Below are 16801 nucleotides of genomic sequence, written 5' to 3' on the forward strand. Positions count from 1 at the left end.
AAGAAGAACGCGGACAGTTGGGTTTAGGTAAAGAAGAACGGGACAGTTGGGTTTAGTTAAAAAAATTTAAAAAAAAAAAAGGGACAGTTAGGGCTTGTTAGATAAAGAAGAACGGGACAGTTGGGTTTAGGTAAAGAAGAACGGGACAGTTGGGTTTAGATAAAGAAGAACAGGACAGTTGGGTTTAGTTAAAGAAGAACGGGACAGTTGGGTTTAGATAAAGAAGAACGGGACAGTTGGGTTTAGGAAAAGAAGAACGGGACAGTTGGGTTTAGATAAAGAAGAACGGGACAGTTGGGTTTAGATAAAGAAGAACGGGACAGTTGGGTTTAGATAAAGAAGAATGGGACAGTTGGGTTTAGGAAAAGAAGAACGGGACAGTTGGGTTTAGGAAAAGAAGAACGGGACAGTTGGGTTTAGGAAAAGAAGAACGGGACAGTTGGGTTTAGGAAACGTGACAGGAATCGCGGTATTGCAACGAAAAACAATCCCGCTGCGACCCAGAGGATTTTCCCCATTGGCCACCATTGTAAAAGAGCCCCACGGCATTATGGGAGAAACACTACTGCGCATAGTCAGTGGTCACATATCAAACCCAGAAGCATAGCAACTTTTTCAGCGAATGTGCCACTGAACAGCTCTCATAGGAATATTTTATTAATACATCTGGGAGTAAACAGTACAGCAGCCTGTTCTGATTTGGCTTTTGTTGGAATTTATTATCTGTGCACTTGCTTTTTAAACCCGTTAGATTATCTTTGCGTCTTGATTTCTGAGCGTTCCCAACTGTAGCGGTCTGCTCCTCCTCCCGTCTGTCAGTTGGTTGGCCGCAGATGTGATGCCTTTACATTTGCTGTCAATTAACACGCCGCGCACACATCATAGCTGGAGAATTTGAAATGACTGCAGATGTATGGCATGGTGTGATGAAAACACACACACACACACACACACACACACACACACACACACACACACACACACACACCCTGTTGAGCTTTGATTGCAGCTTTGAGTTGCTGGTGTACATCCCTCCAGCCTTCTGTACGGATGATGACAGTCAATCGTTACATATTTCAGTGCTGAAATAATTACTTGACACGTTTTCTTGAGATTGCTGAGTAAATCTAACCTGACTCCGCCAGATGGATCGCTTCGCATTTGCTCGGCATATCCATCTGGGAACTTTCCGTTGGAGAACTTTTGGGAAGGGGCGAAAATCCTGGTTAGCTGATTGGATAAACCATCTGTCTATCTCCACCTATAGTTGGTGATCGACGGGCCAAATCAACCAATCAGATCAAAAAATCTTTTCCTCCGAGAAAAGCCTCCAGTGCCGTTTTTTGCTCTTCTTTCAATGAAGGAATACTTTCTAATTCGGATAAAACTTGCGCGATAGCTACGCTCATCTCATCCGTGGAAGCTGATTGGTCGGTCGTTTGGCGAACGGCTCCAAATGTTCTCTATCTCGAGATGCCAGGCTGATCTGTCGAGTAGAAAACTGGAAATCGCGAGGCTAACGTAAATCAGTCTATGACCATTTTAAAATTCATTATGTACATCGGCATCAAAATATACTGAAAGTACCAAAAGTATGACCCATTTCCTTACTGATGTGACAGAGAAAACGTTGCTCCACTTTGTATTGTGGCTTTCTTTGCCTCACCCAGTCTGTTATTGTAACATGTCAGACACCTCAGAGTGGATTACTACACGGCCATATAGCAGCTGCGTCGCAACACAATGCACCTGCAACACTGTGCGCACTGATTCTCCAGAATGAAGTGAACGAGCTTCCTCCAGAGAGCAGCGAATTCAGGGCATTAAAAGAGGATTTCAAGCTTCACGCTGAACTGATCCACAGTTTATCTCGCTGAATGAATTGTGCTGCTTTTTAAATGTGTGTGTGTGCTTGTGTGCGTGTGTGTGATCACCTGAGAGCTGTAGAGGAACCTGAGAGCGCTCCAGTAACCGAGGTTCTGACAGCGACGTCTAAATTATTGAGATACACACTCGCACACAAAGCTAATGAGTTGGTTGACTGGCTTCTCCTGATAATTCTTTTTAATTTTTTTATAACTGGTTGGATAGACAGGAAACACAGCTGGAAGAGAGGAGGGGAAGAGATACGGAAGAGAGGGGAAAGGTGGAGAAGAGGAGCAAAAGTTAGAAAGTGAGTGTGAGGAAAATACATTAGAAAAGGAAGGAGGAATAGGGAGATGAGATAACGGATGAGGGGATGAGATATGAAGAGAGAGGAGGAAGGAAGAAAAGAAAAGAGAGGAGACAAGACTAGAAGGGGGAAACAGGAAAAATGGAAGAAGAGGGGAGGTGAGAAAGAGGAGAACATGGGAGGAAAGAAGGAAAGAGAGTTCAATAAGCCGTAAGAGAGGAGGCAAGAGCAGAAGAGAGGAAATAGGAGGAGAGCAAACAAGAGTTAAGGGAACAAGTGAAGAGGCGAAAAGGTGAGAAAAGGAAAGTCAAGCAAAGACGTGAGGAGAAAATGAAAGGAAGCAAGAGGAGAGAAGAGGAAAAGTGGACAGGAGAAAAGAGGAGAGGAAAGAAAACAAGTGGAGAGGAGAGAAGAAGAGAGGAAACAAGGAGAAGACAGCGTAAGGGGGGGAAAAAATCAATAGGTGAGGAGAAGAGAGAAAAGGAAAGGAAAGGAAACAAGAGAAGAACTGATGAAACCATTGGAGAGAAGAGGAAAGGAAGAGAAGAGAGGAAACAAAAGGAGACGACAGATGAGGCGCGGGAAGGAAACAAGAGTTGAGGAGAAGAGAGAAAAGGAGAGGAAAACAACAGTAGGGACGAGGAAATGAGAGGAGAGGAAACAAAAAAGGAAGGAGAGGATGGGATGATGAAGGAGGAGTAGAAAGAGGAGGAAGAGAAGAGGAGGAGGAGTAACAGAGAGCAGGAAGAGGAGAGGAGATAGAATGAGAGGTTTCCAAGCTGTACCAACAGAGTGTGTCTATTCTGTCTGTAGCTGCTGACACATTTCTCATTTGAAGGACTTTGTTGAGTGTGTGTGTGTCTGTGTGTGTGTGTGTGTGTGTGTGTGTGTGTGTGTGTGTGTGTGTGTGTGTGTGCGCGATCGTGCGTGCATGTGTGTTCTCTGCTTATTGACCTCAGCTGTGCAAAAGGAAACTCCCTCTCTTAGCCCATACAACCTCTAAGATGAGGGCTTTTTTTTTGTATCCCTCGACCAATCAGTGATCATCACCTTGCTGCTCCAAGTCGGCCAATATGACTGCTTCACGTCAGATCATTTCCCTCATACGCGGCGAGAAACTGTGTGTGTTTGTTTCTGTGACAGGGAAATGTTATTGAAACCCAAACTCTCTTTAGTCAAAGCGATGCGCCGATATCAGGTGTATGCGTGTGTGTGTTTGGCTATTTAAATTGGACAGCGAGATGATGGAGAGATAAAGAGGGAGAGCGATAGAGAGAGAGAGATAGAGAGAGAGAGAAACAAATACAAAGAGAGAGACCTTTACTGTCTGGCCTACTTTCTCAACAGCTTGTAATTAGTCTCACTTCATGCATTTATGCATCAGACAGTAGAGCTAAATCAGTGTTTTGTAATCTGAAAATCCCAACGGACACAACCAACATTCGGTTTCCCCTTTACTGTACGCTGTCTGTGAATCAAACGCAGTATAACTCCGAACATACGACATATGCAGAGAAATACTACTACATATACAGTTGGTTTGTGGTGTGGTTAACACAGGCTTAAGAGAATTTTATGTTTTTGTTCTACGATATATAAGTAATAAGTCAGCAAAATACCCCACTTTTGAATTTTGAAGCTTTTAAATGTCTTATAAAAGAAGGGTAGCTAACAAGTGGCTAAATTAGACCGCAGATGTTGACGGGGACATTAAACTTCATCATGCCAAACACGATTAAATGTGGTGATGTTAACGTCACGTGACCGTGGCGTAGTTCGTTTATAGCCTGTAACGTTAGCTTTTTGCGTCTGCCGATGGCATTCACGCTTCCAAAATTGTAAAAGTGGCGTTCATATGTGAAGATTATCTTGCTGAACAAAATGTTTAAGTATCGTAAACTTGTGTTTGCCACAGAGTTTATCATCTGCAACGATCCAAAACCCAATGGAAAAATCCCATTGGCTTTTTGTCGAGGTAAACAGGGCCGTGCTAACTTCCGGCTAGGCCTACAAAAAATATGTCATCCCTACAGCACTCTATTCCTCCGTGTGATAGGCTATTTAAAACTAATGGCTCTAAGCAGGTCTATACTTTGTTACGTAGACCAACTTTTAGTGAACAGTAGTAGGCTCTCACTTACAAAGCTAATCGAGCTAATCTCGTTGACATATGCTTTTCCCATAACCCTCTCGGTGGTTCAGAAGAAAGCAACATGTGAAGCAGCAGCTGTGGGAACTTTCTGTTTTGCATTAGCAATATTTATTGAAAAGCGCTTTAAGGTAAATACTCTAAAAGGTTGTGACAGCTTGTTGCTGTCTTGCCAAGATTGAGGTGAGAACATGTCCAAAAAATGCAGAGGGAAACTGCTAGCCAAAAGGGTTTTATCCTGTTAGCTAGCAAGCTAGCCACAAATTACCTGGGATCTGTCAGTTAGCTTCATGATGAGAAGCAAAGACACTGGGCCCTGCTGTTTAAGCTAGCAACTTGCTAACTAAGTAAGCTAACGGCCCAGAAATTACAGCCTTTGCTTTTTGTTTTTGCAAGCATTACGTGACGTATAACTTTTAAATATGGCTTTTGGATAGACCTCTTTCACGGTGGACATCTTGACTTGTCATAGTAGGAAAAAAAACACAGGTGAAATTAGTTTAGTTTAGCTCAGTTCCATTACGTGTCCCAGTAAGGCAGTATGACAGCATTTACAATAGACCTTTTTCATGGCAGACATGTTGACATGTCATAGTAGGAAAAGCACAGGTGTATTCAAAACCATTAATGATGGCTGCATTCCACTTAGGAGAGGCCCTGGTATTGTGCATGCTGACTCACTGAAATAGCTTACTGGGACACTTGATGGAAATGAGCCATCGTTAAGGTTATTAATTTCAGCTGTGCTTTTCCTACTATGACAAGTCAACATGTCTGCTGTGAAAAAGGTCAATACCAGCGCCTTTGACCTAACGCACCTAAATGGAATTTAGTCTTTTAAATGTCATCAGTTACACCTGCGCTTTTCCTACTATGACAAGCCAAAAGGTCTGCTGTGAGGAGGGCGCAGATAGCAGCTTCCCCCAGGCTTTCTGTTTCGGTGCTTATAAACCAAACACTCGTCAGACAAATCCGAGCACAGAGATGAGACTGCTATCAGTCTTCTCATCTGACTCTTGGTAAGAAAGTTTATTTCTTTATAAATGCTAAGAGAGACTAACAAATGTTAATCTATGTCAGTTAGCAATGTCAGCTAAAAGCTAACACATAGCAGTCTGGCAAACCTTGAGTTTTGGTTCTTTGGATATTCACAACTTTTGTTACCTAACATTGCTGAGAGCTACACAGATTTGATAAGGGAATTGAAAGGATGCAGATATGATACTGAATTCAGATTTAATAAAATGCTATCTAATCTAATCCACTACACAACCATTTCAAAGTTAGTTTTTTTTCTTATTAATAGCTGGATAACTGCTCAAATGTAGATGACATGACATCACATTCCCAGCAGCTCCGGTGTGTACGTATGATTAATGTGTCAGTCATGTAAAACACAAGAAACCTCAAGTCTTTCACTCTCAATCTACTGCCGCTATTTTGCACCGACGTTCAACAGTCATGCGGGGAGAAATATACTCTGTTTGTACCCGCAGGAATGAAACCAGAACTGAAATACGTTACGTGTGAAACTGTTGCTTTCTCTGTGGGAAACTCTCCCTTTCGTGCTTGCAGTAACTCATAGCGTACTACTACGTACATGTAAAACCCAGCCTAACCCACCAAGCTCAGGATTCTCTATAAGGGGAAGTCCAGTGGCATTTTGGGAAATGTAGGAAATCTAATTGACGCACATGAGGAAGTTTGGGGGAAAGTAGGTGAATCAAAAATGGCAAATTAAATGAAGCTGCACGTCACAGACTGATTATCTCGGAAGTATGTGTGAGGGTTTGTTTTTCTTTGACTGTAGTCTCAAAATCTATTAATATTGTTTGAATAAAGCGGTACTTAGAAATATTTAGTTTGAATCTTTTTTTAAACTGTTAAAATAATAATAAATAAAAAAACGGACAAAAAATGTGATTATAAAAATGCAATTTGCATTTGTCATTTAGCAGTTTCATTGTTATTTTTAATTACTTTCAGGAGCAGTGACATATAATCGGACACATTTGCCATTTTCTCTCAAATCTACTCTTCACTCTTTATTTGTAGAACCATTTTCTGAGCTGTTACTGTCAGCTTTTGAACGGATCTGTTTAAAAAAGGTGTATCTAAGTTAGAAGTCAGTTAAAATAAAAGATTATAATACATCTTGAATGTACATTACTATGTTGAACTTGGTGTGCCGTTCCCAGTCTCTGCTGCCCAGTCTGATATGATCTGCCACGGTGGAGTGAGCGCCAGCACAATTAAACAGCTGTAGGTGTAGGTTGAGTTATTTGCATATCCATACAAAAGATAAGACTTCAAAAAAATATCAGGGGATGAAAAGACATCCAATCTCAGCGGGGGGGGAGACAGAACAGAAACCCCAACGGGCTTAAAAAAACAAGTGACTAAAGAAAACTGAAAATCAAGATGACAAACGGATGACACGAGGGATCAGAATCACTAAGACGGAATATCGTCTGTTTTTCGTTTGGTTATTGTTGGATTCATCGAAGGGTTTGAAATGTTAGTGTCAACCACTCAGAATTAACAGAGACTTTGGTGTTTTTAGAAATTTTAGATTGCAAGGATCAGCATTGTCACCTTTGTTGTCGCACATTCATTTTACAAAAAACAACACAGCTGCTTTTTTTCCCCCCCTGACATAAATTGAAATATCTATATTTATACGCAGAGAGAGTCTCGTGACCATTTGAACTTTCAAACTATTAAGAATATGTTCACAATTTATGCTTTTATTTTTCCACTACATGGCCAAAAGTATGTGGACGCCAGAACGTTACCCACCCATGTGTGATTATTGAACATTTAATTGTAAAATAATGGGCAGTAATCCGCTGCTTAGAATTATGATACGATAACATTTGCATTTGCATTTAAAAATTGTATACATTTAGTATATTCATGCAGGTGTGTGTGCGGCGGGAGCTGGGAGAGGTGTTCGATCGCCATATTCGCCATATTCGCCATATTCGCCATGTTTGCCATGTTTACATAGCACCTGGACTTGCTTTATAATTAAAAAAGACATGGAAATCTCACTATGCTACCGTGGAAGTGTGGTGCTATTTTGAGCCTTGTTAGTGGTATAGAAATAGCGATTCCTTTTTACTTTACCAATGCCCAGACATCTAGCCTTATAAGGTAATTAGCCCGGTCCTATTATTCACACACATGCTCCTTTTTTTTCTTTTTGCACGCTCGCACTGTCTCACCCTGGATATACCAGGACTCCTCATGACTACAGGGGAGGAGGAAGCCATGGGAAATGCAAATGGCCTCACAGTACACAGAGTGTGTACAACAGGTGGATTTACATTAAAGTACCATATGTCTTCATCATGCTCTCTCTCTCTCTCTCTCTCTCTCTCTCCCCCTCAGCGGCTGTGACCAGTTTGTGGACTGGACCCCCGGACAGCTACACCAGGTAGGACCCGCTAAACTATTAACTGTGTGTGTTAATGTGTGTGTGTAAGAGGTCATAACACGGGTAGTTGTAAAGAAACACAGACATTAAGTTTTTGTAAAATGATATGTAGGGTAATCTGAAAGCAGATAAAGACGCATTAACTGGATACAGGACAATTTTCACTGTATTGGACTTGAAAAATTACGATATTCACTCTCTGGTTCACTTACGTCATTTTACAAGACCTGGGGTCCCTTTTTCAAATTACATTAAGGGTTTATCTTGTGCACCTATAAATGGCAATGATACATACTTTTCACATATTAGGAGGATCTTTGTAGGGGAATTTTTATTTTATTTATTTTTTATTTTATTTTATTTATTTTTATTTTACCATGTTAGGAGTTAAGTAATAGACAATATCTTACTGTATACTGTTTATGATGTTTTATTCTATATTGTCATTGAAAACCAATAAAAAGATTTGGAGTAAAGACGCATTAACTGATGAAAAGAAACTCCTAACCGGAATAGAGAGTGGAGAAAATGGCGGTATAAAAGGGCCGTCTTTGTAAAAACAACCATCGTTGTAGAGAGAGAGAGAGAGAGAGAGAGAGAGAGAGAGAGAGAGAGAGAGAGAGAGAGAGAGAGAGAGAGAGAGAGAGAGAGAGGAGCGCACACAGCGAAACAGGCGGTTAGGACCAGGAGAGGGACGAGCTGTATTCGTTTAACCAGAATCACTCTCGCTGTGACCTCGGCCGGGAGCGTGAATGGAAAAGCTCGCTGATGGCTTGATGCTGATGTCCTAATGCATGTGCAAGCTGACGTTTCTGAACCCCTGCCTGCTTTGCACATTTTAGCTCCAGCCCAAAAATGATAGAGAAGTCATAAGTAGGTAGCTGGTTGTTTGGAGACAGTGTTGTGTTGGAGGAATTGAATTAGTTTTTAACGGTTTAATGCTGCAGACAGAGAGTGTCGGTATGCCAGCTGTAGTACAACAGGCATCCTGTATGAATCAGGACAGATCGGGATGTGTTGAACTGTTTCCAGTATGTGAGAATATGCACAGTTCTGCCAGCCTCTTTTCACAAAGATGACAGGAGTCACCATGGTGACAAAAATCGGTAACACTTTACTTGAAGGTATCTACATAAGAGCGACATGACACTGTCTGATTTCCACCAACTGGAGACCGTGTCGGCTGAAGTCACGAGGACCCACGAGATCTCGCGAATTCACGTACGATCGCGCGATATGACAGGGTATCTCCCGGGTGAAAGTGAAAGTCCTGTGTTTTACCCGTCCAACCTCCCTTCGCTGACTTACGTCCCTTCACACTACTCGCTGCGGGCGAAAATTCACACGTAACGTAGGTCAATGGCGGCCGAACGGCGTCGATAAACACGCTAAAAAGCGATTATGCGTCTTGATAACGCGCCAAAATGGCACACGAATTGGCGTGTCATACATACCGGTACGCCACTTTATGAGATCGGTCTGTAATAACGAGAAAAAATGGGCCATCATAACATCAAATGAATCCCATATTTAACGTCACACATCACAAACTAATAATGAATATCATCTATCATGGTGGCAGCGACATGCCATGCAGTAGGCTTTTGTGTCGGAGCTAGAATAACAGAAGTGCCCGACCACACACCGACCACACACACACGCGTGTGTGTGTAATCATTTCTCATGTTTTGTTTGTCTCATTGCCAAGAAACTGCTTAGTCATTTCAACAGCTTATTACAGTCAGCTGACTTTATAGGATGGGGTTCAAATTAATCATTAAGAAATCCTGAGAAAGATTGTTTTGTCGTGATCAGGACTCTGGAACGAGTCACTAAAATCTCGTGTCCTGCCCCTTCTGATCGGCCGCTTTTTCTAAAAGCACAAAGTGAACCAGCTCACCTGTTAAATATTGACGCTGGTGAAAAATCCCGCTGCTTCATGCAGATTTGATTCCTGAGCTTGTACAGTTTCCGCCACTCTGTTAAAGAAAAACACCCACCCAACGTAGAATTCCAGGTCGAAAATAAGCTTTTTAAACTCCACGGAGCAACGCCTTCTCGTGAATTTATGCGCACCAATCTTACAAAACTATGGCAACGGCCGGCTACAGAGCTCCGTGAGCGAGCAAAAAATGGCGAGGTCAAAGGTCACAGAGGTCTCAGCATTTAAAAAAACCGAGTATCTGAAAGCAGTACCATCCCGACAAGAAAGGACACCGTTTTGAATCACAAAGGAGAGAACAGAGAAAGTGGAAGTGGCAGAATGAAGCGCTAGATAGAGAGAAAGGGAGTGTTACAGCAGCGACTGTGAACAGATGTAGGATTAAACGTGAAGAATGATGGGTGGAATTGCTGCTGTGCTAAAGATTAGGCTTGCAAAGACGGACAGATGCAAGAAAGAGGAAGAGTGATGTTGCGGAGTCAGGTCTTTGGCTCTCTTTGCTTATTAAATGCGTGATGGCTGCAGATCATGGCTGGATAGTAGAAGAAACTGCGTTGTGTGTGTGTGATTGTGTGTGAGTGTGTGTGTGTGTGTGTGTGTGTGCAATGTCACTTCCTGTTCCTGTGAAACAGGCGGCTTCATATCGAAGGTGCGATGAACTATGTCATCCAAACACCCTCGTTCTCTCTCTTTCTGTCTCTCCCTCGCTCTCAAATCAAGCCTGCTTCTGTGTTCTCATCCACAACTCTCTGTGTGTGTGTGTGTGTGTGTGTGTGTGTGTGTGTGTGTGTGTGTGTGTGTGTGTGTGTGTGTGTGTGTGTGTGTGTGTGCTGTTGACTCAGACAATGCACAGAAATAGATCATGTAAAGCCCAGATTATTATCTGCACCTCACAGACCAACGTGGGGTTTTAAACTTCAGTTCATACCGTAACGCTCCGACACATGCCACGCATTGCACACACACACACACGCACACGTGTGTGTGTGTGTGTGTGTGTGTGTGTGTGTGTGTGTGTGTGTGTGTGTGTGTGTGTGTGGTGAGGTGGGTTATGAGGACACAGCCTAGAAGGTGACAACTGTCGACGGCTGCTCCAAGCTGAGGCAGGCTGCTCAGACAGACAGAGAGAGCAGAGTGTGTTTTTGGTTCTGGTTAAAATAAGTTTAGGGGACCTTCGCGGTCATGGTTACAGTAAAAAAAACTAATTGTTAAGTTAGGGAAAGATCGCGGCCGTGCTTTAAATCAATGTGTTGTTGATCCATCCAACCCAGGCCCCAGTGGTGGATCTAATGTATAGTAGTGGGTATACTGTACTGTAAATGTATGGCCTATATATCTATATATATATCTATATATGGGCCAGGATGGGGGGCATATCATAGTTGGGGTTCTGGGCGTCCTCCCCCGGGAAAATTTTGAGCGTCAACGACTTCATTTCCTGCATTCTGACACACTTGTATGCAACAAATTAGGGTGGAAATCCCTTTAAATAGCCTATGCAAAGAAAAAAACAGAGATTCACAATTCAAAATATATCAAAGATATAATGGAAAGCATGTTGCATGTCATTGGGCATTTTTAAGTGGGTATATGAAACTCTTGGAGCTTTCTTAGTGGGTATACTGTGTATACCTGCGTATCATGCAGACTACACTAGAGTGTGCATCGGGCCGCATTTAAAAAAAATAAAAAATGTCTCATACTAATGACACATGTACGTTGTGTTGAAAGCCCGCTTTTATCAAAGGGATACTCCACCGTTTGTTGAAATAGTTCTTATCAGGGTCTCCCCTAGCTGTAGATAGGTGGGCCAACACATTTTTTGTGCATGCATCGTTTTAGTCCGGTGCAACACTGGCAGCGTCGCCGCTAGTTAGCTTAGCGTAGTGAATGGAATCCTATGTTGCCGGTTAGCATGTTGTGAGTAAAAGTGAGCCGACAAAAGACAAAAAAACAACCTGATTAGTTGCACTGAGACAAAAATGCGTTGGCCCACCTATCTACAGCCAGGGGAGACCGTGATAAGAACTATTTCAACAAACGGTGGAGTATCCCTTTAAGCAACTGTAGGAAGGCATTCGGAAATGTCAACAGATGAGCTCATCGGCGCACACGGGGCAACAAAGCGCACGTTAATAAGCTGTTTAATTTAAAATGTTCAATGCGGGTTCAATGTCCGAACCCGGCCTGTCGGGTCCCGATGGGTCCCGATGGGTCCCGATGGGTCCCGACGGGTCCTGATGGGCTCGGTTCGGGTATCCATCCTTTAGACTACACCACTGCCAGACCCCCAGGAAGTGAGTCGATCTTTTATGATATATGTGTTGGTCAGTCTGTCTGCTTGAAAATCCCATTTTGCAGCACTAAAATTGAAGTGAGTTGAACAAACAGAGAAAAGTATCTTTTTCAATAAAACAGATGTTGACAACATTTTCCTTTGGGGACATCATTTGAAATTGGGAAAAATTTGAAGTTGGGAAAAAAGGTAATACCATATAGCAATATACAATATATCGCAGAATATTTCAATATGTTTAAAATCGCAATAATATCGTATCGTGACATAAGTATCGTGATGATAGTGTATCGTGAGGCCTCTGGTGATTCCCACCCCTACAAACTACAATATATAAATCAGAAAAATAGACCAGAAAGACAAAAAAAAGACAAAAACTTGGAAGACCTGGATGATAAGAAGACGGAGAAGTGAGCAGGATCAAACTGACTAAATGAAGCACGTCACTGACAAGTAGCTGAAATATAACTAAAAGAAGTGAAATAACAAGAAATACAAGAGAGAGGGAGGGAGATGGAGGACCAAATGGATGCGGGACGCCATGGTAACCACAGACTCGCTACATTTAAGAGGTACACTGACTGAGGAAGTGAACTAAAACACACTTAGACACTCTCTCTCTCTCTCTCTCTCTCCCTCTCTCTCATTCACTTCATACACAATAATATGTTCAAAAAAATGCAGAAGGTGAAGAGGAAAGAGTGTATGTCCTGTTGCCATGGTGACCACGGCTTGATGCGAAGGATGCAAGCTGTGCCCTTGACGGCTGCACAGACGCACAAACACACACACAAACACACACACACACACACACACAAGGGCAGAATGATGATCACTGACTAACAGCTGTGTCCAAATGAATGGCCTTTGGGTGAGCATCTTCTCTCTCCTAAACTCTGTGTGTGTGTTTGTGTGTGTGCGTGCGTGTGCGCACTTGCATGCCAGCGAGTGTGCATGCCACAAGTGAGATAACAGAGCGGCAGAATTTAAATAGCATTATGGGATATGACTGTTGCCGAGACAACAGCAGTTACTTTGGTTCCCATTTCCTCCAGGTAACCAGAAGTCCACTGGCCTCTTTGTTTGTGCATTCAAATCACATGGAAAGTTGTGTGTGTGTGTGTGTGTGTGTGTGTGTGTGTGTGTGTGTGTGTGTGTGTGTGTGTGTGTGTGTGTGTGTGTGTGTGTGTGTGTGTGTGTGTGTGTGTGTGTGTGTGTGTGTGTGTGTGTGTGTGTGTGTGTGTGCACAATAAGGAGCTTTGGTTTCGCTTCCGCCTCGTTCCTCATGCAAATGACGGCTTTGTTGCTTCTGCAGCCTGCACACTTCCTGTCCATGGTCTGTGAGTGTTTGAGTGTGTGTGAGAGAGAGAGACCGTACTGCATAATGTACAAGTGGTTGAGTGTGTACATTTCGGCATTTATATGTGTGTGTTTATATATGTGTATTTAATGTATGTGTATGTATGTGCGTTTGCATCCCTTTAACATTAATATGAGTTCCCCCAGCCTGCCTATGAGACTTCAGATACAGTATTAGGGGACCACTAAGGCCTATATAAATGAGACTTCAGATACAGTATTAGGGGACCACTAAGGTCTATATAAAAGAGACTTCAGATACAGTATTAGGGGACCACTAAGGCCTATATAAATGAGACTTCAGATACAGTATTAGGGGACCACTAAGGCCTATATAAATGAGACTTCAGATACAGTATTAGGGGACCACTAAGGTCTATATAAAAGAGACTTCAGATACAGTATTAGGGGACCACTAAGGCCTATATAAAAGAGACTTCAGATACAGTATTAGGGGACCACTAAGGCCTATATAAAAGAGACTTCAGATACAGTATTAGGGGACCACTAAGGTCTATATAAAAGAGACTTCAGATACAGTATTAGGGGACCACTAAGGCCTATATAAAAGAGACTTCAGATACAGTATTAGGGGACCACTAAGGTCTATATAAAAGAGACTTCAGATACAGTATTAGGGGACCACTAAGGTCTATAAGCATCCAAAGAGCATCATGTCATGGGACCTTTAACTGCTATTACATAATTGTAAACATAAGTAAAATGGCAGTAAACAGAAACTATACAAAGCATTAGTAAAGCTGTAATAAGCTGTAGTAAACATAGTTGAACAGTAGTCTCGAGCAAGAACAGTCTTTGCTGAGTTGTGTTGGGGGGCCATGATGTTGTGGCCCTCCTCCCCACGGGGTTCGGGAACAGTTTGATCTTCCAGCTCGCTCCGTTAGTGGTGAAGGAGTTAGCTAAGGCTAACGCTAGCGATGCTAAGCTGACGTCACGACCAAACGTTAGCGATTGGTTACGGCAGACCCAGAGTGGCTCGGGGGAGATCCAATAGTTTTAAACTTCAACAGAGTACCCGCCTTCAAGGAAGTTAACACTTGTCAATGGAGAGAAGCCAGACTCTCTGGACACATGAAATGGACCAGAGACTGGTAGGACCAGGCTAGTGGACCAGAGTCTGGTATGACCAGGCTAGTGTACCAGAGTCTGGTAGGACCAGGCTAGTGGACCAGAGTCTGGTAGGACCAGGCTAATGGACCAGAGTCTGGTAGGACCAGGCTAATGTACCAGAGTCTGGTAGGACCAGGCTAGTGGACCAGAGTCTGGTAGGACCAGGCTAATGTACCAGAGTCTGGTAGGACCAGGCTAATGTACCAGAGTCTGGTAGGACCAGGCTAGTGTACCAGAGTCTGGTAGGACCAGGCTAATGTACCCAGACTCTCTGGACACAGACTGATCTCATGAAGTGGCGCATGTCTGACACGCCAATTCGTATGCCATTTTGGCGTGTTATCAAGACGCATAATCGCTTTTTAGCGTGTTTATCAACGCAATTCGCCCGCCATTGACCTACATTACGAGTGAATCATCGCCATAGCGAGTAGCATAAAGGGACGTAAGTCTGCGTAAGGAGGTTGGTTGGGGTGGGGATGGATAAAACACAGGACTTTCACCCGGGAGAGCCGGGATCGCGTCCCGCGTGTGGCGATTTTCAGCCCTTTTTTTTATTTTTAAAAATTTTTTTTAAGCCTTCCCCAATGTCTCTTTCCTAAACCCAACCGTTTACTGTTTTCCTAAGCATGTTTTTGTCATTATTTTCCGTGTTTTTGTCGCTTTTTTGTGTTACTAAAGCTGTTACTAAAGTGTTCTTTTCCTAAACCCAACCTTTTTGTGTTTTATATGCGTGACGTTGTTCTCGCGATAGTACGTCACGTTCTCGCGATAACACGCAACAGTACAATCTTTGCTCTCATTCATAAACTCGACCTGTTGCGGTGAAAACGCTTCAGCTCTCGCAGTCAGAGCGTCACCTGTGGCTGCGGCGTGCATGACGTGGAGCCCCCATCAGCTGAAGAGCCATTCAGAGAAAAGACAGGATGTCCGTGGGAGGAGGGATGGAGTGATGAATGGAGGGAAGGAACAATAAGGTCAAGGGAGGGAAGGAGGGATCGTGATCAGGCGCCCTCTCTCGTCTTTTCTCCCCTTCCATCCCTTTCAGCATCCTTCACTTTGTCATATTTCCTTTCCTCTCCTCCTCTCACCTAACCCTCTCTCACCTATTTTGTACTCCCCTTTTATCCTTTTCTTCTTCTGTGGTCTTCCTTTTATTCAACCTTTCGTGCTCCTCCCGTTTTACTCCCACAGCCCTCCATCCCGTCTTCCTTGTCTGCTTTCTCCCTACATCTTCCTTCATCCCTCCTCCTTCTTTTCCCTCTCCCCTCCGTTCGCTCCATCATCGCGCCTTTCCCTCTTCACCTCCGCCCCCCACACACACACACACACACCCCTCTCCCCCCCCTCGTGTGTCACTTCCCCTCGCCTTTATCTTTAATCACTCCCTCCATCCCTCCACGATCTCCTCTGCCAGGGAGAAACAGGTGGCTCGCCTCTGCTAGGGGCCACTTGGTGGCTTCCTGCCCGAAACGGAGAGAGAGAGAGATGGAGGGAGGGAGGGAGAGAGGGAGGAAGGAGAGGTGGAGAGATTGTGGCCCGTGTCAGTGCCCTGGCGGGGGGCTTGTGCCGTGTGACGGACGGAAGGAGGAGGGGCTGGAGGAAGTGGAAGAGGAGGATGGGAGGAGAAGTCCGACCAAAGGCTGTGATTTTCTCCACGGAGGAAGAGAAAGAGAGCAGCAGGTGCTTCGGGTTGAAGGACTCGTGCAGACGCACACATGCACTCCAAGATAAGAGCCACCGAGATAGTTCTGTGCCCACACCAGCGTGACATCATTTCCTGTCCTCGCACTGGAAGTCAACACTGTATAAAGAGCCTGTGGTGTGTGTCTCACCCTGGTACATCAGCTGTTTTTTCTATATTGCAGAGACACTCTTTCTTTCCTTTCTCTCCTGCCATTTTTTTCTCTAATTTACCCTCTTTTCCAGAGTGTGCTCTTGTGTCTCTTTTACATGAAAAACATTAGGCAGAGTGCATTCAGCCTCTGCATAAACAAAAGCTCCATGCCATCACAGTGCATCCCTCCCAAATAAACTGTTTAGTGCTGCAGTAAAAAATGTTTTTTACCAACAAATTTCCCCTTCCCTTCTCTGCTCTTTTTGTATTATCTTCCTCTAATCTTAATCTCATGCTGCAGTTTCTAAAAATTGACATATTTGGGGGGAAAACGAGGGATTGGGGTCGTTCCTGTTCAGCCGCTAGGATTAGCCGCCGCTAGAGTGGCTAGCGATCTCCGGAGCTAACTCCATACGCGTGGCATTAAGACTGATTAGCTCCGCGCTAGCTCACTCATACTCAGGGTATTAAGGCT

The 16801-nt window shown here is 43.6% G+C and overlaps 1 protein-coding gene across 2 annotated transcripts in view; it reads left to right on the forward strand.

Annotated features, from left to right (window-relative positions):
• hivep2a (HIVEP zinc finger 2a) overlaps positions 1 to 16801 on the forward strand; it is a 140330-nt gene that overhangs the window by 8461 nt on the left and 115068 nt on the right. The window contains exons 1-2 of one of the 2 annotated variants that reach the window (XM_039781206.1): positions 5324 to 5341; positions 7716 to 7761. The gene's annotated coding sequence lies outside the window, so the exon portion shown is untranslated. Of the gene's footprint in view, positions 1 to 5323; positions 5342 to 7715; positions 7762 to 16801 lie in introns of those variants that run through there. The other variant, XM_039781208.1, reaches the window with a different exon arrangement.

This window comes from Perca fluviatilis, chromosome 18 (genome assembly GCF_010015445.1).
Source record: "Perca fluviatilis chromosome 18, GENO_Pfluv_1.0, whole genome shotgun sequence".
Taxonomy (NCBI): Eukaryota; Metazoa; Chordata; class Actinopteri; order Perciformes; family Percidae; genus Perca; species Perca fluviatilis.